Source organism: Amblyomma mixtum, chromosome 3 (genome assembly GCF_055824585.1).
Source record: "Amblyomma mixtum isolate Tamu chromosome 3, ASM5582458v1, whole genome shotgun sequence".
Taxonomy (NCBI): domain Eukaryota; kingdom Metazoa; phylum Arthropoda; class Arachnida; order Ixodida; family Ixodidae; genus Amblyomma; species Amblyomma mixtum.
In genome coordinates, this window is record NC_143014.1 from 399,218,427 (window position 1) to 399,241,000 (window position 22,574).

Consider the following 22,574-nt stretch of genomic DNA (forward strand, 5'->3'; position numbering starts at 1 on the left):
CTCTATTTGGTCAATAGACCGGAAAAGCGTGGAACAAGACTGGAGCAAATACAAATTGCAGGAGAGATGCTTCAGCCACATCCCAGCCTTTATTCGAAAGTTCCTTGAGATACGCTTGAGTCGCAGGCTTCATCAATTACTGTTGGAAACAGGGAAGAGCGCGACACAAAAGGATGCTGCGAGAAAGGGACGAACAAAAGCGACGCTCGCTTGCAAGTAGCTTATTCGAAAGACCGGCTTGGCAGTAGTATGAGCAACAGCCAAAAACGCATGAGCGAACCAATAGGCATATAATTCAGAAAGTGCTCATTCGACGAGTAGGCTCGATAAAGCAGTTTGCTAAAAAAATTTAATCTCTTGATCGCACAACAATAGAGACATGTCGCTAAAAAACCATTTACCCTTTCATCCGATATGATACGCTTACAAACTTCAACACGGTAGTGTTCTGGCGTCCAGTTAAAACCCTAAAGGCTCCGAATTTCGTCGTGCAATCAATGCCGTATTTCTCATTTTGCAAAGGAAGGTGCGCAGACACAATTTTCCCGATCGACTGGTCAAGCTCGCGTGCGCGATTATAAATACATCTGCCCTTCCGTCCTATATATACCTTCCCACAGGTGGGTGGGATCTCACAGACTGCGTCCACGGTGCATGTTCGTCTCGTTTTCTAAAACTAGTGCATAAAACAGCCCCACTGTGTGATTTGCTGATTTATCTCTTGCAGTATCAGCAAAAGGAGAACCGCAACCAGAGCAGCAAATGACAATGTCTTTCTGGTTGAATTAAATCGCAACGTATCATTAAACCACCTAGCTGAGGAAATAATTTTCTTTCCCTCAGCTAGTGTGTATTCTATGCGGCCGTTAAATAACCTTTAGCCCATGTTCGTCACATACTTGAACATTCTATTACCTAGTGCATCCTCCTGCTTCCTTAGAATTTATCACGTCATAAGCTAACATGACGCCACCACACAGGAGAGTTGTCTCCGGAATGGTGTTTGCAACTATTTTTTATGCCTTTGCCCGACAAGTTAAGGTTCTGGCGCAGAAACTGCAAGTGCGATTGACGCAGATGACTCGCTATGGTCAAGGTGGGAAATCGCAGCATCGGAGGCACGTTGGTCTCTTGCGGAAGGCTGTTGAAAATAGCAAATATATTTCCCTTCTAATAAATACCACGCAAATTAAAATCACGTTTTGTATCTGCTGTAAGTTTCATAAATATTTCTTCTCTGGACACACCTTGCAATGACATTCTCGTTTGGTAGTGTGAGGCTCCGCAGGGGTGGCCTAGTGGTCTGAGCAACCGCCTCGCCTGCGGAAGGTGCGGGGTTCGATGGCCAGTGCCAACGGGTACCCACTGGTGATACAATACTCAGCTGCTTTGAGTTAAAATGCATAGAAATAGGTCGTTGACCCAACCTTGGGTAGACGTAAAACACCTTGTGCGCTTTGTCCACAGATGTCCTCTGGCTGTAAAAATACATAGCTATCATCAGCGTCATAATGCTATCAGGTCACTGGGGGAACAGCTAGGACGCACACGTTGACGGCAGACGAAAGACGCGTGAAAATTTATATGGCTAACCTGTGCCTGAAGACAGACAAAAACCTGGCGGCAGCGATAGCAGGAAGGATGCTCGATGATCGTCGAACACCAACACGGGCGTCGCTCTCGGCCTCACTGAATTTGAAGAGGATGATGAACCTCCGATATCAGTAAGGTGCCTACAACATTCACGACAATCTCAAACATCATGTGGCGTATTCCAATCGTGGATCAGAAGCAGCTCTCTGAATCCGGGAAGGAGGAAGATATCCGTCGCGGGTTCCGTCAGAACTCTGGGTGAATCGAAATCGCCCATTGAAACGCGCTCCTCGGTTTCAACTTGCTCCGGATCGCCGACTGCATTAAGCCAATAGGAATAGTCTCGTGAGCCTATAACCATTCCAGTGAAAACCGGTCCTGTCTTGCCTGACAAGAAATAATTATAAGGACGCGTGCCACGGGTGATAAACAAAAAATTCAGGGGAACATTTTGTTGACCTAAAGTGTGGTCAGGCGGAAGCTTTAAGCGCGGTGTGGCTGCTTGTGTCAGTGATGTGTGGTTAAGATGTTAAGCTACGCCTCTAAGAGTGGAACGCGACAGCGTCTTGCAACGCTGCCAGGGAGTCCACGGAACCCCATCGCCCGTTCGGCTCTACGCCTTCCTCGTCGGTAAATTGGTTTTTGAGGAAAGGAAATGTATCTCTCTCGCACATCTCGGTGGACACCTGAGCCTTGCCGTAACGGGAAGGGAGGAAGATGGGGGTGAACGAAGACACCGTATTCACTACACGCGCCTTTGTTCATTCCAAACCATCGAGCTGGCATGGCGGAGTGGTTAGCGTGCTCGTCTCGCACTCCGGAGACCCTGGTTCGATTCCACAACTCAACCAATTTCCTACTCGGTTTTATTTATTTATCTTGTCTGACTAGAAAGTTTAATTAGACTAATTCGTTAATTAACTAATTAAATAAACTCAGTCCTACTTGGCGCATCACTATGCCATCCCTTTAATTGGTTGCATGGTTACTAGCCATAGTACAACTTGCCCCGTTTGAAATTCGCCCGCTGTGACGTCATGACCATTTCGACCAATTGAAAAGCGTGACATTTCTGTCGACAACTCCTGCTTACAACGATGAGGCATTAAAGGCTTCCGCCTTAAAATCGTAAGCAAAGAAAGGAGAAAACAAATAGCCATGGGTAGCAGTATAGTCGGAAGGACAGTGCGTCTTGCCTGTGTGGAAGCCCTTGGTCAGAACAAAGCGCTGCTCCCAGCGAGCATTGATGAGGCTTCGAGTACTATGTGGCTTCAATGGAAGTGGGGATGCTCCGGGAAGTGGAACTGTTGTGACTGGGTACAGCCGACTGCATTCTGGCGAATTAATCACAGAAGAGGCCTCGACATCACTGACACCACTCAGGAAAAAGCAGCGCGATATGTATGTACATATTTGAGTGAACTATAGTCGAATACACCTTAAGTCTGCACTGAAGCTTCGCCCACATTCAAGACCGCCGCAAGGAATTCTTCCACGAGAAAAAGGCAGTTCGTTGTTAAAAAACTTTTCTTACTACATAAACAAGAAGCTATTTACAAGAACAAAAAAAATATAAGCTCTAGAATTATGGTACCTGCCTTGTTTACTACAGTCGAACATTGAAAAGCTGATTTAATTTACTTTTTTAATTGGCTAGCGGAGTAATGCGGGATGCCGCGGACCGTGGCCCAGTTTTACAAGCTGCTGTTTCTTTAAGTTGTATCCTACTATAGCTGAAACGGCTCGGTATCATGTTGCATAAACAAATACGGCAGAGAACTGTAGCAAATTACCGAAGAAAAATGTTTGATCAAAGAATAAACGCCCATCAATGTGCTCGCTACGCGGTGCAAAAAAAAAATACAAGGCGACCATCACATATGCTACTAATATCGATGCTAGCTGGTCGCCTGACCCCTGATATTGTCACTGATGATTTACTAATGATGATACTGTTTAGCGAGGCCATTACGCGTAGAGCTGCTCCTGCAATTCTCGGCATCTTTGAAAGGCATAACGGGATGGCGTTGAAGTGACGCTCAAACGCGCGAGTACCATCATTATGGTTCGTCTGTCCCTAGAGTCCTGTGCTTCGGCTTGGGGGCGCGCATTTCTTTATACTGGTTACGTTCTCTCATCATCTCGGCATCGCGAACTTGCACGATCCTGTCCCTATTGCTCCGCTTCACGGGGTGTGCATTTCAGCACTTCCACGTAGTGCGATGTTAGCGGAGTTCTTACGAGTACTGCCCAGGTACCGAGCGACTGCCTAAAGGCGCCAACTAATGGTGATGTCATACAAACGTACTGCTTTGAACAACGCGACGCCACCACATTCTCATTACCACGTAGCTCTGACGACAGGCGGGCTAGAAGAGAGACAGGCAGCCTTCTTTTTTACTCTAATTTAGCGCTTTCTTTCGCGGAATTTTTGCTTTCGGATGAGCATGCACTCACGCTTGCTCTTGGTCGTGCTCGGTTTAAAATAAGGATGACTGGGCCATTCCAGGCTGCGCGCCTGCACGGCCTCCAATAATTCCGGACATCGTCAGAGCTGTCTCGCGTGGTGATGATCCTTGAGCGGTCTAGAAGCGCCTAGACAGCGTACGGATGCTAACTCGTCGCGCGTGATACCTCGTCTCATCACGTCCAAATATCACACTCTGCTGAGGTTTACTAACATCATCAGTGAATGGTCTAGCACCCGTGGCGTCACAGTGTCAGTTATCAGGGTTTTGTTTTACGAACTATACTATAATTTCCTCCAAATTCATTGCAGCCTAGTCACTCCTCTCTCGCGATCATTACGACATTTGTTGAATTGCATATGGGTTCGGCGTATATGTGGTACAAACAACGCCTTTAATAAAATCATTCGTACCAACTGCTGTCGCGGAGTGGAACGAACTTCCTAAAGGTGTCGTAACTGAACATAATGCCAGCAAACTCAAACAGCAACTAATAGATCATTTTTGCCGATAGTCCCTGTAACACGCCATCTCATTTGCTTGTTTATTTGGTTTTACAGTGATTTTGCTACAATAAGCACAACTGCGCGTTTTAAATGTGCCTAGTGTTTATATTTAAGTGCTTATATTATGTGACCTTGTGATTGCCTTGTGCTATGGTTGTATCATAAAATGTATCACAACTTTCCTTATAGCTGTCTTATCCAGCCTGCTCATCGTTCTTCAGCCCGCACACGCCACCACAAGGCCGTTTAACCATCTCCAGCTCGCACCGTGACCCATCCTCATTCTTTCAACCAAACAGCTCGTGACTGAAACAGTCTTCCCAGAACTGCCATCCTTCATACAAACCCGGACCATTTCAAGAAAGCCATGGAGACAATGTTTTATTAACATGAGGTTGTCAGCCCACTTCTCATTTAAAGTCCTTACCCAAGGGCCCTTGAGGTATCTGAAATAAATAAATAAATGGAAATGGTCTACCTCCTTCCCTTATGAAATATGTCCTTTGGGGTCCTTAAGGGTAAATAAATTATGATGATACGATGACGACGAGAAAAGGATAAATTGCTAGACGGAAGTGATAAACACAAAGAATCGGAAAAAGAAACATAAAGCTTCAGGGAATTGCGATTCGCGCGATATTTTCTAATAACGCCATCTCTCCACTGTGTTCAGTGCTGAACGAAACCTGCCACTGCACGCAGCAAATAAAGACATACGAGTGCATCTCTGTTTTTATCTACTCGCTGAATATTATGTCAGCGAATGAAGGTCACCGCACAAAAAAAAAATAATTGGAGGGCGCTTAAGCTTCGCCTTGAAGAGTGGAACGCGACAGCGCGTTGCAGCGCTGCCAAGGAGTCCACGGAATGCCATCGCCCGATCGAACGCGACGCCTTGTCCGCTGGCAAACACCTTTGAACGCATTTTTCATTTCTTTCAATTTTTCAGTCAATTAATTGATGAATTACACACTTTAAATTTTCTGAATTACCATTATGAAGCATTGGATTTTTCAATCTGCGCATTTTGACACCTTTGAACCCCCTTTTTCCAGTTTATTCATTTCTTTAATTATTGAATTCGTCAATTAATTACAATGATTTCAACTTCACCTATTTTTTACCTTCTTGTGCCTTGTCCGCTTTGAATCTAACTCCCTTGTCCGTGCACCGTCAGGTGGATTCACTGAAGGTCTTGCACTGCATCGCCAATTCACTTTATCAGGTCACACCTAATGTCTATCTTACCCCTGATATTCCCCGATCAACCAGGAGTCATCACAGCCTTAATGATAAGCCATACTTCGCCCGTACTAATAATTTCAAACACAGCATTTTCCTCGTACCATTGAACATTGGAACTTGATTCCTGGCATAACGCGGTCTCTTCCATTAAACTCATTTTTAACAGCTATCGGTGCCACATGATGTTTTCTTTGTGTGGTGTTCATTGTGCATTGTTTCAATTTATTAGTTACTCCCTATCACATTGTTCGCGCTATGTATTCAAACAAGCTAGATGCAATCTTTTGTGCGTGTGTTGTACATTGCCATTGTTACAAACTGTTAACCCCACTCCTGCAATGACCCCAATAGGAGCTGCAGTATGTAAAAATAAATAAATAAATAAATTTCATTAACTCGTCATCTCCTATCATGCACCAGTCAATCATCAATCACTAGAACCGCAAATTACCATGATACGACTTTTTTTTTTTTTTTTACGCGGCCCCCGGTTATTTCCGACACGTGGTGCAGACTACTACTACGACGCCGACGGCTTTTCGACCGAACGAGCTGTATACCCTTCGCGTGAAAAAGACGGCTTCGCTTTTCATTTTTGTCGCATTCTTAATGACACCACCCGAATGCCCTTTTATTCCAAACATAGTTACTCCACAAAACCCGCTCCCGCTCACATTTCAAGTAATCTCGGCGAAGACACGTGAACTTTCTCTCGACGAAAACTTCTCAAGAGGGGAACATTTTCTGCTAGGCTAGTTGGTCTGCCACACTTCCAGAAGGCAGCGAAGAAAAAAGAACGGACATTTGCAAGAGGAACGAGCAGAGAGAGGCGCTGAATTTGCAACTTTTACTTTTGTACAAATGAAGACCACAATTTTGCGCCGTTTTCTCTACAGGAGCAGGTGACCGAGACACCAGGCGCAAAAAACGAGGCGCACGTATTTAACCACAAAATCATCAAAGAAACCGGCGAAAAACTACAGTAAAACTTGAACCCCGTGATACCGGCTTGTTTATTTTTGTTTCTCGCCCTAAAGTCTTTATTGTATACTCCATACATTCTATAGCAATGTGCACAATGTATTTCCATTGCCCATAATCCTGCATAATGATGCCGCAATATTTGTATCTACACGCGTTACTTTTACTGAAAAAAATGTGTTAAACATTGTTTTATCCACAACTTTGTAGTCGCTGACTCCCCCTCTTTAATGCCCTCAGCATGGGCCATAAAGGAACTTGAAATAGAATAAAAATGAAGGAACAACCTCAGGGTCTTCGCCCGTTCGTCGCTGTGTATCTTGTTTGTTGAGTCCATCTGCTGTTGAAGTTGGGACTCATGTCCCCCCGCCTTTGTGCTGTCAAGAGTTGTAGCTGCTCCAAGAATGTTCCACGGTGTTTACGGTGCCTCAGCTGCATCGAGGCACCCTAATTGTGTTTAATGCCAATCGCAGCGTGAGCTTCCGAATGCCGGTTTTATGTGTCTTAAACTGTGCGTTTTAAACGAAATGTTTTTGTTGGAGCGCAGTTCGGCTTGAGCTCGCTGGCCCGGCAACGGAATGCTGGCGCCCCCAGGCAGGGAAACTGAACAACGCTCGGGAACGGCGCGAGTTTTTAAAGGTGACAAATGAACGTAACTTAGCGACGATGCAGCTGCAACGTACTGCCCATGTTTTGAACTCGCAGCTTATTCATCTCCAGTAACGCAGGTCTCTTTACGAGACCCTAGCAGGCGGCCGCATACAGCTTCAACATGGAATGAGAACGTTGCACCACGGCGGACAGGATGCCAGCGCGAAGGAGATTATCACGCCGAGGGTGACTTTCTAGAGTAACGAAAATATTAAATTACAGCGATTCTTGAATAAAAAAAACTAAACTAAATGAATGCACCTGTATTGAAAGAAGCGAATGATCAGGCGAATATCACGTTCTTTGCGTTTTTGCTGCAGCCTGTTTCATAGCAAGATGAAAGATCAGGTGATGGGTGAGCATATTCCAGCCTCCCAGTAAAGCTCTTGGCCTTTGTGTCATAATTTCCGACTCATACTATTATAAGCGTCTGCTCTTAACGTTGGAGCATGTATTCTCTTGAGTCATGAAATTCTTTAAACTAGCCAGACATCACGTACTTTGCAATGCACTAAAGTCATTTATGGGGTTTAAACAGTATGCGTCACTTCTGCAGCCTAAGTGATATCTGAAGTCAGAGAGAACTCACTACGCTCTCCGTTTTCTACTTTTTAGGAACTGTGTAACATAAAGGGTGCTGTGAGCACGCTTCCAACTTGCATTATTTGTCTATACGTATGAACAAGACTGTCCTTTGAGGCAGTTTGAGCTAACATTTCATCAGCTACCTCTAAATCAAATTTTTGCTCCACGAGGCAAAATGCACCAAAGTTTCTGATGCTTTTGCCATTAGATTATTTGTAATTTTCACTTCAATGCGCACGCTATCGTGCGTGTATTTAACAAAATACCTGCATATGTCTAGTGGTCTGAGCATCTGCCTCACATGCGCGCTAAGTGCAGGGTTTGATCCCATTGCCGCCCGGTATGCACCCGTTTTTTGATGGGCACAGTTTTTTCCCTGCTCTGGTGCTCAATGTTTCACGAGTGAACTGCTTTGGAAAAGTGTCTTTGTCTCGCCTCTCCTTTGAAGATTCGTCGCTGCGTAGAAGCTCTCAATCCACCATGAGTTCCGAGGACCGATTGTGGTCTTCAGCTCTTCAGACGGCAGTGATGTTGTCGTCTCGCAAAAACCACGCGGTTTCTCCGTAATGAAATTCCAGCAGTGCCAGATATGAAAATCTGAGGACTAGAATGCTGGAGTACTGTCCATTGGATTATCCTATTGGATTGTACTAACTCGACCTACTCTTCCATATTAACAGATACAGAGACACCCACCAATCCCGCTTAATCCACATTGATGCAGACAATATTTCCCACTAGTCTACACAAATCCACCCACTAATTCCCACTAATTCACCTTAATCGATTTCCTGGGATGGGCCTACTTGCAGGTTGGGGGGGGGGGTCCTTTCTAATAATAAGGCGAAAGCCTTTAATGCCTCATCGTTGTCGACTGAAGGTTGTCAGCAGAAGCTTGTCAGCTGAGATGTCACGCTTTTGACGGGTGTCCACCGAGATATGTGAGACAGTTACTCCGTAATTTCCTTTCCTCAAATACAATTTTCATTTTCTTCATTATAGCCTCTCTTTCTCTTTCTTCTTTCACTCCCACTTCCTCCCTTCCTGTGCGGTACGGTTCAGGTGTCCACCGAGATATGTGAGACAGTTACTGCGTAATTTCCTTTCCTCAAAAAGCGTTGCGTTCAAAGGACAAGGGATCGCGCCGAACGGATGGCGGCGTTCCGTGGACTCCCTGGCAGCGCTACAACATGCTGTCGCGTTCCACTCCTAAATGCGAAGCTTAAGCGTCATTAATTAGCAGTTAAGTATTGTTCAGTCGTTAGTAAGTAATTATCAATTAATTAGTAATTTGTCATTACTTAGAATATAGTCATTAATTATGTGTGACGCCATCCAGTGGTGGACGTCACCAGTGCCACAGAGGCAGTCAAAGTGGTGCGGAAAACTCTTTCGCCTCTGCGCACTTTAGACAGTCAAAGCGCCCCCTGAATTTTTTGAGGCGGGAAAACTTCCAAATGCTATCACATTTTTTTCTTGGAGGCCTCAAGTTTTATCGCCCCGCCGTGGTGGCTCAGTGGCTAAGGCGCTCGGCTGCTGACCCGAAAGACGCGGGCTCGATCCCGGTCGCGGCGGCTGAATTTCGATGAAGGCAAAATTCTAGAGGCCCGTGTACTGTGCGATGTCAGTGCATGTTAAAGAACCCCAGGCGGTCGATATTTCCGGAGCCCTTCACTACGGCGTCCCTCATAGCCTTAGTTGCTTCGGGACGTCAAACCCTAATAAACCAAACCAAACCATCAAGTTTTACCATGAAGACAGCTCAAAACGGAAGAGCTGTTTCATCTACGGCTGCGAAATGTTTTGCGCACATTCACGGCAACATACGGACTTGCGAAACGCATTGGGATTAACGGCGAAAAGCCGCCTTTCGGTCGGGTGTGACGAGGTTACTGAAAAAACAAATTCTTCAATCCAATAAAGGTTGAATTTCTGAGGTATTGCTTTTTTTAGAGCGTTACCACACACCAGTGATTTCACTACACACCCCTTACGAAGAGTACACTACCGTCCCCCCCCCTTTCCGTGTTTCTTTGAAGGCATCCCATTCATTCGCAACGATTTTTTTCCGCACGACGGGACGGGGAAGTACGAGGTCTGTTAGAAAAGTATCCGACCTTTGGCCGAAGAAAAAAAACTGGCATAACTGGAGCGTTGGAAACCTAATCACCCTCACAGTTGTCTTTTTGGGACTCCACATACTTCTCCCAGCGGTGCTGCCATTGTTGGAAGTATTCCGAAAAGGCCCTTTTCGGAATGGAATTTAGCTCTGCTGTCGTTGCAGCCATAATGTCCTTTCTTTTCTGAAATCGCGCTCCTTTCAATGGCCTCTTGATTTTAGGAAACAGCCAGAAGTCGTAGGGGGACATATCAGGAGAGTAAGGAGCCTGTTGAACTACAGTAGTCTGGTTTTTCGCCAGAAAAGTCTGAATCAAATGCGAGGAATGTGCAGGAGCAGTGCCGCGATGGATGCGCCAGTTTCTTGTTGACCTCAATTCCGGTATCTTGCGCCGCACAGCACCACGTAGGCGATGGAGGACATCCCTGTTGTACTCTTTAGTCATTCTTTGATCCTGTGGGGTGCGTACTGGTGGTGTGCCACACAGAGGGAGTCAAAAAAGCAGTCAGCATCACTTTGACATTGTTGCGCACTTGGCGGGCCTTCTTTGGTCTTGGTGACGTGGAATGCGTCCTCTGTGACGACTGGGATTTGGTTTCCGGGTCGTACCCGCACATCCAAGACTCGTCACTAGTGATTACGGCGTCGGTGAAGTCAGGGTAGCTGTTTGTGGAATCCAGCATCTCCTGTGAGACTTCAACATGAAGCTGCTTTTTGTCCACCGTCAGCAGCTTCGGCACGAATTTCGCCGCAACTCTCTCCATGGCCAAATCTTCGGTGATAATGGAATGTGCAGAAAAATTGCTGATGTCCACCTCTTCCGCAGTTTCTCGCATAGTCACACAGCAGTCCCGCATCACCACAGCGTTCACTTCGGCAATGACCTGGTCATTTCGGCATGTTGATGGCCGACCGGAGCGTGGCTCTCTCTCTACAGATGTGCGGCCACAGATGTGCGGTCGTCTTTAAACCAGTTGCACCACTGCTCAATCTGTGTGCTGCTCACAGCATCATCACCGAAAGCCGTGTGAACATTTCGAATGGTTTCCACTTGGCTATCGCCAAGTTTCTGGCAAAATTTGAGGTAGTAGCGCTGCTGCCCTCGCTCCGCCATTTTCCTTGCAACAAAAAACCGACGAGAGCACTGCGCACTGCCTCACTCAAACGCTGTTTCCCAGCGACTGACGCTATCGGCAGGCGGGAAAAAATTCGTGCATGCGCACGAGGGTTCAAGGTCGGCTGCTGTAAGCGCGCTTGTTTCATATCCAGCAGGTGTTCGCAAAAAAAAAAATAAAGTCGGATACTTTTCTAACAGACCTCGTATGTTTAATAGCTCCGAAAGAAGGGCGCGCACAAGAACCGACACATCGTCAATAGATAGCTTGTGGCGGAGAAATCACGACTTCCCCATAAAAGACAGTGCGGCGAATTCTGCGACCGCCCGGGCTTCAAGGGGCGAAAGCATTCGAAGCGTGCAGAAACACTGTGGCGCTGCTTGGTAACGCCCAATGCAAGCCTGTGGTGTGTTGTCTAGTGGCAACATACAGCAGCGCGCTTACAATCGCAAGGGTGTCACCATATGTTGCACGGAATGGTGCATTGTTAGATGCTCAAATACTTCCTCAAAGCGCCCTCCAAAAATGGAATTCTGCCGTTTCTCCAACCGGCCGTGCTTACAAGACCGGACGATGCGTTAGGATTTTCAACGTACTACGTCGCATAAAGAGAGAGCGCTTGTGACGGGCCTAACCAAGTGCGCCTGTGCGCGCAACGAAAGCGCAATCGTGCATGCGTTATTTTATGTCACTGACGGAACAAAGTGGAAACCAGCAAAGGGGTCTCGGAAAAGTGCAAAAAATTTGCCGCGAACAACGCCTTCCGCGCGGTGGGCATTAAAAGGTTGAAAAACGTGTTCGGGAAATGCAAAATAAGTGCAGATGCAGAAGACTAAGCGAGTTTTCCAAGTCCGAAAACAACTGCCCGCCATATAAAAAAAAAACACGAACGCATAACGTAGTGCAGGTAAAAAGCTGTGCAAGCTAAAAGGTGTGCGCGGTTGACTTGTCTTGTACACGTCAGCCAAAAGTCTGTCGTCTCGTTAGGGCGCAAAACACAAACAATCAGGGTCAAGTCAGCCGCCGGGTCACTGAACGTAAACAGTGGATGTGAGAGGGGGTAAGGTTCCGAGGGAGCGGTTAAAGTTTACTTCCGCGCCTGCTGAATATGCCATGACTGAAGTAGGAGCCTCCTGCGCGGGCGAGCCTCGGTCTCCTGCACAATAGTTCCGTCGAAGTTAATCACACGCCTCGCAACCGGGCTTCGATCTCTGTTGGCTTTGCTGAAATTCGCCTTAAGCTGCTTCAATAATTCGAGGGAATTCTTGGTTTCTCCACTGTAAGAAGCCAAACACTTCGACAAGAGATTTTGTATATCATGCATTGTGTGAGCAGGGACTCCACGCACAGATTTAAAGTCTATGTTTACAGAAATGGAAATTATTTCTGCAGCAGCTGTCGGAGAAGTGCAAGGTATGAAAACGTTAGTCACAAAGAATTTGGCTTTCTATGAGATGCAGAGCAGTTTTATCGTCATATTCGCTCCCTCACGCAATTAGAGGGATCAGTTGGACGCAATATTTAAACTGCTCGTTGCGCAACACGAAGTGCTTTACAATATAGCACCGCGCTCGCCGAAGTTCCACTTCAGGAGCTGCGTAACTGCAGAAATGCCGCGTATCATCTTCAGTGCATAAAAGTAGTCATAGCCTGTGCCGGAAATCGTGCCTATGCCAGAATACCGGTGGTGGGAAAAGAGCTGCTGCAGTACCACGTGTTTCATCCAACAATACACGATCCTGCAGTCGCGCCTTACTAACTGCTGCCTGTTGCCCAACCTTCCGCCTCCTGTTGCTTCGCGCACATCGAGCTCTTTAGAGTTCTAGCTTCTCTGCTCACCACGACTGCTCCGTGGGGTTTAAAATCGAGCGCCGCTCGAGTTTACGAATGTTGGTACTATGTGTGTTAAACAGTGCGGTTGCAATGAAATGCTTTTATTGCGAAAGCCCTTCTTGCCGCACTTCACGGATTTCAGCGGCGTGTGCCTGTGTGAAGCCTATGAGTAGCAAGTATAACTGGCTCACTGGGCCAGTGAGCACCTCAATCGCGCTATGCGCAGGCTGTGGCGTCCACCTACAAATGCGGCAGCTACGCGCCTTTCCTTTTCTGGAAGCCAGAGGATGGTTTAGACTCCTTTGATATCGTGGAATGGTAAGGCGCATAACTGCCTCCCTGAGATAGTGGGCACCTCAATCACGCTTTGAGGTACGTTCTCGTGGTGTCGGCCTGAAAAAAACTGCGCTTTCGCACCGTATTTCGGCCTTCGACAAGCTAAACTGCCAGCCATTCTTTTTGGCGCAATACAGTGCGGCTTCTGCTCCCTGACCCGGCAAATAAAGTTTATTGTTCCCGTTCCAGTGACTTTACAGGCAACGGAATGCTAGCGCCGCCTGGCAGCGAGACTGAGAAACGCATGGATGTGGCACGAATTTAAACACAACAACAGATCCCAACCTAATAAGAATGCAGCTGCAAGCATGCTGACTAGGTTTTGAATTCGCTGCTTATTTATTTATCTCCATTAACGCAGGTTTCTTTGAGGCCCTTGAAGGTGGCCGGTTACAACTTATACACCGAATCAAAAAGTTGCGGTATGGCAAGCAGAATACCAGCCCAAAAGAAAATTTTCTATACCAAGTATAACTTTTGAGAGTGACGTAATTACTAAATGCAGTGATTTTTGAGTCTAAAATCATCATCTGGAATAGAAGAAACTTCACTCTACTGAAAGAAGCTAAGGATCATACTACAGTCATTTTATTTACCTTTTTTAGGCCAGCTTCTTTCGAATGAACTGCAGCCGCTAGGTTCAGGAGTGGGTAAGCATATTTCAGCCTCCCATCAATGTTCTTAGTCTTCATGTCATAATTGTCGGCCCGTACCATTACTAGCGTCCGCTCTTAAGACTGCAGCACGTATTTTCTTATCGCACTAAATTTTTAACCTGACACCACGTGCATTATCATGCTCGTTTGTGTTTTATGGGAGTTAAGAAAAATGCATCACTTCTACTGCCTCCCCGCATTCAGCTTTTCAAGAACTGTGTTTGTTTCGCTTATGGTTTGGTTTGTGGGATTTCACGTCCCAAAGAGGCTGAGGCTATGAGGGACGCGGAAGTGAAAGGCTCCGTAAATTTCGACCACCTGGGGTTCCTTAACGTCCACTGACATCGCACAACACCCGGGCCTTTAGCATTTCACCTCAACCGAAATGCGACCGCTGCGGCCGAGGTCGAACCCGCTTCTTTCGGGTCAGCAGCCGAGCACCGTAACTATTGAGCCACCGCCGCTACGAAAGAAGAACTGAGTTGGTTTGTCTAAATCATCAAGACTGAGTTGAGCTAGACTGAGCTAGCATTTTATCAGCTATGTGTGAACCAGATTTCTGCACCGAGAGGCATATAGCTCGGAAGTTTATAGGGCTTTGTCATGAGAGCATCTCTAATTTTCATTTCAATGCGCACTCGGTCGTGCTTGTGTTTACTGAACGCATGTCAAGTAATCAGAGCCTCTGCCTTGCAAGCGGAAGTTGGGGTTCGAACCCAAGTGCCGCCTTGTACCCACCGGGTTTCGAATGGGCCCAGTGGTCCACCGGACTGTTGATCGAATTTTCACGGGTGAAGTGCTTCGGAAAAGCGTCTTTGGATCTCTGAGAGTCCTCATGCTGCTCCTGACACAGTGATGCAGTGGTTGAGTGATGCAGGCGCTGTCTTTCGATGGCACGCGCTGCCACCAGTTCGGTTTGTGAGTCTGAGGTTGCTGTTACCTAGGCTAGGAACCTCTCGCATACCAATCATTAATTGAACTGCCACGTGCCAAGGTGGGCAGTTCGCTCCCAATCCGGTACGCAGATTGTGATGACGTCACAAAGTCAGGGAACCCAGATGGCCCGTCTGCTACCTAGGTTGCCTCTCTGGGCATATTTCGCTTACGCTGCCGCCGCCGATGACGACGCCGCTTTTTCATCTCAACAGGAACGCTCTTGCTTAAAAAAAACACACACAGCAAATGTGCAAAACACTTTATAGCAAAACACTCTATGGCCGCGATTGGGTTTTGAACCCACAGCGGCGGGAACAGATCAGCTTCGCTGGCCACTGCATTGGACCACGGCGCCATCGTCGCAGCCATGACATCCAGCCTGTTCAACTGCAATCGAAAAAATTGGCCCTATCGATGCCGGCCCTAAATAGTTCACATTCTCCCTACTCCACGCCGAGTATAGCGACCGCACTCATGTATATACAGATGGCCGGTCTCATCTACTGGTTCAGCTTGCGCCATGGTCAGTCCTGCCAGCAAACCAGTATCAGTCAACAAATTTCGCATCGGACAACCTCCACCGGGTCTGAATTGGCCGCTGTTCGTGCAGTTGTGCAGTAAATCGGTTCACAAACGCCCCATAAATGGGCTGTGTTCTGCGATCCAAAAGCAGCCCTACAATGTCTGAATTCTGCTTTACGCCATGGCGACCACGAGCAACTCGTTGCGGAGATAAGACGCCTACAACACCAGGCACTCGGAGAGAGTCATAACATCATCTTCCAGTGGCTACCAAGACACAGTGGCGTCGTTGGAAACGTCGAAGCTGGCACTGAAACTCGACCAGTTCACGGTAGTGCCAACATTGTCCATATACCACTGACAAGAGCCGACGCAGCAAGACATCTGAGAGTGTTGGGTCTAAACGAGGCTTCAGCGTCATGGTTTACCCCTGGAAACTCGGCATGCCATTTACACCACGTAGACCCTTAACTTCAACACAATCCACCGCCCGGCAGCGCTCATGTGTCGCCTGTGGCTGGGAGTGGCATTTACGAATGCCTACTTTCGCTTATCCGCAATGGCAGACTCTCCTGCGTGTGAGAACTACGAGTGCGAAGAGACAATTAAGCATCTTCTTTGTGATTGACCTCGGTTTGAGCGTGAGCTTGTCCTCCTTGCTTCAACGCCCCACTGCTTAGATTTGCGTCCCCTTAGAGAGGACAAGATTCTAGGTCAGGTCCTTGGACTAAACCCTCATCGCAGAGGACAGCTGTGAAGGCGCATTTAAAATTCTTGAAAGATTGAGGATTGAGTTCAAGGATTTGAACTTTCAGAGTGTGCCCCGTGTACCCTGTTAGTTATCGACTACGGACAGGCGAAAGAGTCATCTACCTTCCTCTCTTCCCTTCCTGTGTCTCCCTTCGTTCCCCTTCCCACGCGTAGGGTAGCATACTGGGCGGCACCTAGTTAACCTCCCTGCCTTTCCGTTCATCATTCTCTCTCTGTCTCTCTCGCGCGCGCTCTACTTTTCATACGCCGTCGTCACCAAGTTCCATCTGTGCGCAATGGATCCAGAACACACCGCTATCGAAATTCCCTGTTAAACCAAGCCTCGAAACGAAACCGAAACTGTGGTGAAAAGGGAAGTGCGCGTGCACCTAATTAGCATTTGGCCTATAATCACGTTGAATCATCCCTAATTTCTTTGTTTTTTATCCCGTTTGTTTCGTAACCGCATGCGTAAAATTCTTTTGCACGATTCCTTCATAAAACTTCAGCTGAATGTCGGTGTCCGTTCTGTGCTTCTTTCTTCCTGTCATCGATTTTTTCGGCCTTTCTTCAGCGTGACAGCGACTACAGACTTGAACGTTTTTGTTCGTCCTGTTTGTTGCTTCGCCTGCGTCCTCGTGTTTTCGCGTTGATTCTATTTCTGAAATGGCAGACCAACAAGCCTGGATTTCTGAGCCAGTCACATCTTTCATCAGCCGCTCTCTTTCGGGAAACATGACCGCAAATGCTACAGTTGTTGCAAAGAGAACACGCGCTGTGATCACACAACCGCTTTGCGTGCAAGTGATGTGGCTCACAGTAAGAAAATTTTGGCCGCAAAATCAAATCTGTTGTTTGATATTTAATACATTAGCTGGTAATCTACAGGCCCTGAACTATTATATATTGCTAGGCTTCGGATATTCTCGCCGTAAGCAGCTTCTTTCGTACAAAGCAACCGTATAAGCTCTTGTCTCGTTAGTGGGGCCACATATTTCTTGGGGTTCTAATCGCTGTCCTTACATAGAAGCCCTCTAGCTTCCTCTCCGAGATCTGCAAGTGCGGCGGAATTGCGCTCGCACCAGACCATGGCCGATGGCTGTACTCTCACTACTTTCCCTTTCCACATTTTGAACTTTTTATTGGTGCCTTCCTTTAGGGCGCGGCACAGGTGTCCATCCAGAATGATACAGGTACAGCGCCTTTATTTTCTGGGTAATTATGCAGCAGTTATCGGAGAAGTGTCAAGTACACTGTGAAAAAATTTGGGCCCTTAAGGGTGCATTTCCGTGTCTATAACCCACACCCTCCCAAAAGGGTGCAAAGTATGCTCGTCGCACCCATAGCAGGGGTGGGATCGTTACAGTTGCATCCTTATTTTTTAGCTGCCTAAAAGGGTGCAAAGTATCCTTGTCGCACCCTTTTATTGGGAAAGAAATACTCCTCGCAGTTTGAGCCTTCAGCATAGCACGGCGGTGGACACGTTTGACCTTTTCCTTGACCTCGGGTATGACGTCACACCGGCTGAGAAAACCAGGGCCCCAACTCGTGCCGTCGGCGGAAAGCGGCGGTAGACACGGCGGACGGTGAGCCACTCGCTTCTCGGCTACGGGCTCTGCAGTCGGAGTGACGTCATACTATCTGTGAAAGAGAAGGGCCCCAGCTAGTGCCGTCGGCGGAGAGCGGCGGTAGACACGGCGGGCGGTGAGCCTCTCGCTTCTCCCACTAGGAGCGCTGCGGTCGGAGTGACGTCATACCAGTTGTATAAACAGAGCTCCAGCTCGTGCCGTCGGGGCAGAGCGGCGGTAGACACGGCGGATCACCTCTGCTATGTACAATGTCGTCTCGGAAACTGCTTTCGCAATTTCCCGGCTTAACCAAGCTAAACCTGTGCCAATTTTTTTTCCGACTGCTTTAAAGTTTCATAGGTTTTATTGCTTTGAAAGGCGCTGATCAATTTCTTTTCTGGGGTGCACCACCACGTGCAGATAGAGGAGAGCTAAAAAAAAAGAAAGGTGAGCTGAAAGACTGAAAGAACAGACGCGCATCGCGACAACCGCGTCCGCCGAAGCGAAGACGCCGGCTGAAACAAGATACCCTTAAGCGAAAAAATGTTACTTTCTCTAAGTTTGGATATGTCATTACAGCGACTCCCTATTTGGAGTCAGTGACGCTTAGCACTTCAGCTAAAATAATTCAATTGCTCGCACCAAGGTTGCAGCTGTCTTTTAGCGGAAAACTCGAACAGCTGACATCATATTAAAAGCACGCTTCATTGAACTACTGGAATGTTTTTCGACAAGTCAAAGAATACCGTACACCCTTACGCACCCTTTCACCCGAAGGAGCTACTACACCCTTGCACCCGTGCAGCTTTGAAGGGTCCATGGGTGCATTAAAGGTGGTAACGTGCTCAGCGCACCCTTTTCCAAAAAAATAAGAAAAAATGAGGGTGTGGAAAGGGTGCAGCCATGAGCGCTACATCTTTAAGGGTGCAAATTTTTTTACTGTGTATGAATACATTAGTCATAAAGATTTAGGCTTTCTTTGAGGCTCAGTGCAGTTTTGTTCGTATGTTCGCTTTCTCATGGAATTCGGGCACTGTGTTGGACGCAGGTTTCAGGCTTCTTGTTGCGCGATATGACATGCTTTACAATGTAGCACTGCACCTGCTGGAGTTTAATCGGACGAGCTGCGTAACTGGGGAGAAATGCCATGTATCATCTTGTTTGAATAAAAGTAGTCATAGCCTGTGCCAGAAATCCACGAACGCTTAGAAAACCTGCGCAGTGGGAAAAGAGGTGCAGGGGTGTCACCTGATTCCGTCTAACTATACAGGGTGTTTAAAATTAGGCTAATGATAAAAAAATAGCAAGAGCAGTGCACAAAAGATATTACTGTAGATGGATTATGGGGATAGGTGGAAACAAGGAGTGAGAAAAATTGTCACGGTAACCTGAATATTTAACTAATATTCATTGAATAACTTTTTATGTACTGCAGCTAGCGTGCGTGTTTATACAGAAAACTTAGACGCACTGCCATTCAAAAACTATTCTAGTCCGTACTGTTTTGTTCACGCACTTGTGTTCTGAGATATGCACGCATAGAATTTCAGCCGAAGCCGTCTAATTAGACATGTGAGACTGCGCCACTCAGCATGAGGCTCCTTCCTCGTGTGACGCAGCTGCTACGTGTGGCGCTCCGACTGGCATGAATTTGAACGTGGATTTGTAGGCGACGGTGATTACTTCTCGTTCCTGGCCAGCGGAGCCGAAAATCTCAGTGCCGGCGGCGTGGGGCGAGCGCTATTTCTTCAAGCGATTGCTTCTTGAGTGGGTGGTAAAGCGTAGCGCCGTTCTGGGCTTCACAAGAGGTTTAGCGCAGTGATACGGCACTGGTGGACAGGAACGAAAATTTATAACCGTCGCCCACAACTCCACATTCTTGTCTGTCGATGCGCCAAACGCAACAGCTGCGTCACATTAGGCAGGAGCTACATGCCGATCGCCATGATCTCAAATGCGTAATTACACGGCGAGGGCCGCCAATTTAGACATGCATGTGACGGGACACAGGCGCGTTGCTAAAACTGTACAAGCTAGAATAGCCTTTCAGCGTCACTGCCTCTGAGTTTCAATATCAAAACTCATGCTAACTGCAGTAAACAAAAAGTAAATTAATGAAGTTTAGTTAATTGCTTCGGTCACGATGACAATTTTTATCGCTGTTTGGGTCAACCAGGCTGCATATCCAAGTTACAAAAATTGGCAGTGGCTTAGCTCTGGTTAAGCCTGGATATACAAGCGAAAAGCTGCAGTTACGCTTGGTTTGACGTCATGGCTGTCGCAGTTCGCGCACAATGCGCTGGGGGTACCACGATAACGATGTAGGCAAGCGCGTTATATAGCTCCTTCTGCATGCGTAGTAACTGCGGTAAACACGCGGCTGCAAGTAGCGCCATACGAGGAAGCTGAGCGCGCGCCGATGCACACTCGGTAAACACGCGCAGAGCGCGCGAACGACGGCGAAAGCCGACCGGTGGTGCCGCCGCCGAGCGTGGCTCCGCCGACCACCTGCGCCTCTCCAGTGACGTCACGCGGCGAACTCGCACATGCGCAGCTGTGGCTAAAATTGATCACGGCGCACGCCAGACCCGGTGTTGACTAGCCTAGTGAAGATTTTCGCTTCAATAATCACTTCTGTCTGCTGACCTTGGTTTCTAAAAATAATTAAAGCCTAATTTTGAACACCCTGTAAAATCTGCTCATAACACGCCTAATATACGCATACCTTTCAACCTTTATGAGAGGGTACACAGATTTCTTTGATATGCCCGTTGTTCACATATCAAAAGTGTTCGAAGCTCAAAACCTCCTCGAACGCAGTACCTTCTCAAACGAAGTTTCGGGAAGAATCCGTCGAATTACCTCCGAGAAAGGTTGACTGCTCAAGCGGGTGGAATCGCCGGCTGCATTGGTTTTAAAGAAATCGAGGCATTTGAGGCCGGAAAGTGGCGTATTTGTTCCAAACCATGCAACTTAAAACGCAAACGAAATACCCCAAAACAGTGCATAATATTGATACGAATACTGGCAACTGACTGAAAGGAACCAAGTTAAGCGTTTAAATGCCACAACTTACAGACCAGAATGCATGACGGTCGTGTTTGCTGGGTGTTATGAATAACAAGAAGAGGAAAACAGTTTGAATTTAATTGGTAACCATCTTTTGCGCGTATTGGAAAAGCTGGTGTGTGCCAAATCGCTCGAGAGGCGCTTTCCGGTTGTGCCCACATAGTAGGCACACTTTGACTCTGACCCACATCCGCCACATGGAAGGAGTGGCAGACGCACATCGCGGGGACTCCAGAACTCTGGTCCGGCAGGAACTCCAGAGTGTCACCACCGCTTGGTTCCTGGACTAAGGACCTCACCAAGTGCGCGCTAATCGTATCATTTTATTCAAGTTTGTCTTCCACGCCTTCTCTCCGGACTCCTATACGTACTTCTCTTGCGATCGAAAAATTAAATCGGAGAAGCCACTGCTTAACACGGGCAAATCAGCGAAAAGCTTTCCCCGCGGTAGCGTTCCAGCTCCTGTTTGACTTTGCGAGAGCTTTGTTCATCGGTTAGCACACGCTTAGTAGGCGGTGGCTCCGTCGACGATCCAGGCACTATCAAGGTGGCAGCTAGTGCCGATGCTTCCCACTTAAGCTCGCTACACTCCCATGCATACGTTGCTTTCATCTAGCGACAATGTTCGGGTTGACCACTTGGCTTCGCGTTCTGCCTTATGTACGGCTGGATTTTGAATTGCCGACGCCTTCTCACTAACGAGTGCGCCGAATCTCGGCTGCTTACTGCTGATCCGACGGTCCCTCGCCTTTTATGGCGAAGGAGCTCCACGCCGGGCGCGACCTCCGCTCTGAGCCTAGTCGCGTTATACGGCTGCAACACCAACGCCAGCGCCGACGCTCAACCGAGAAAACGAAACATCATGAACCCAGCTCCGCGCGACTCAGAGCCGCAAAGAGGAAGCGGCAACGCGTGCTTGAGGAGAGCTCGTGCTGCTTTTTCGTTGCGGCTTTTTCAGGGCCTACCCTGAATCCGTGCCCGGAGTGAGCTTCCTATAACAGCTCCTCTCTGTATAAAATGTGCTTCATTGCCGCTTTACTAACGCACGCCATAGCCTCAGCCACGAAAATATTTAACTGCAAGTATCGTGCTTATACGAATGGCTGCTGCTTCTGAGGGCTGAATTCCTCATTACACCTTTACGAAAGCCAGAGTAAGAAAGAGAATTTTCCATGTTCGTTTTACCAGCTCACTTCGTGCCACATTCAAGATGAGTTGTCATTAGTCGCTCAGGTTTCGGGAGGAAGAAGACGCAGGCCCTCCTCAACATAGAGGACTGAACGGCGCTTGGAGTGAACTAAATGTCAAACAAGGCCACGAGAGCCCTGCGTAGCAAGACGGAAATATCTGAGGAGGCAGGGTTAATGGTGGCCGTGCCTTTTTTCAGATCGTGATAAGGTGCTGACGCAGGAGCAGTATCTGAGAATACAAACTTGCGGAGAAAAAGCGAGGTACCCACGAAGACTACCCGGAGTCATTTGACTCACCATGCAAATTCTGCGGGTAGAAGGCGGACCTGTACCATATGGTATGGGCCTGCCAACGAAATCAGGCGATCAGTGTCAATAACCAGCCAACGCAGGAGGGGGGGGGGAGGCGGCTCTGACCAGCTCGGACGAAAAGAGTCAAAAGCAACTCATC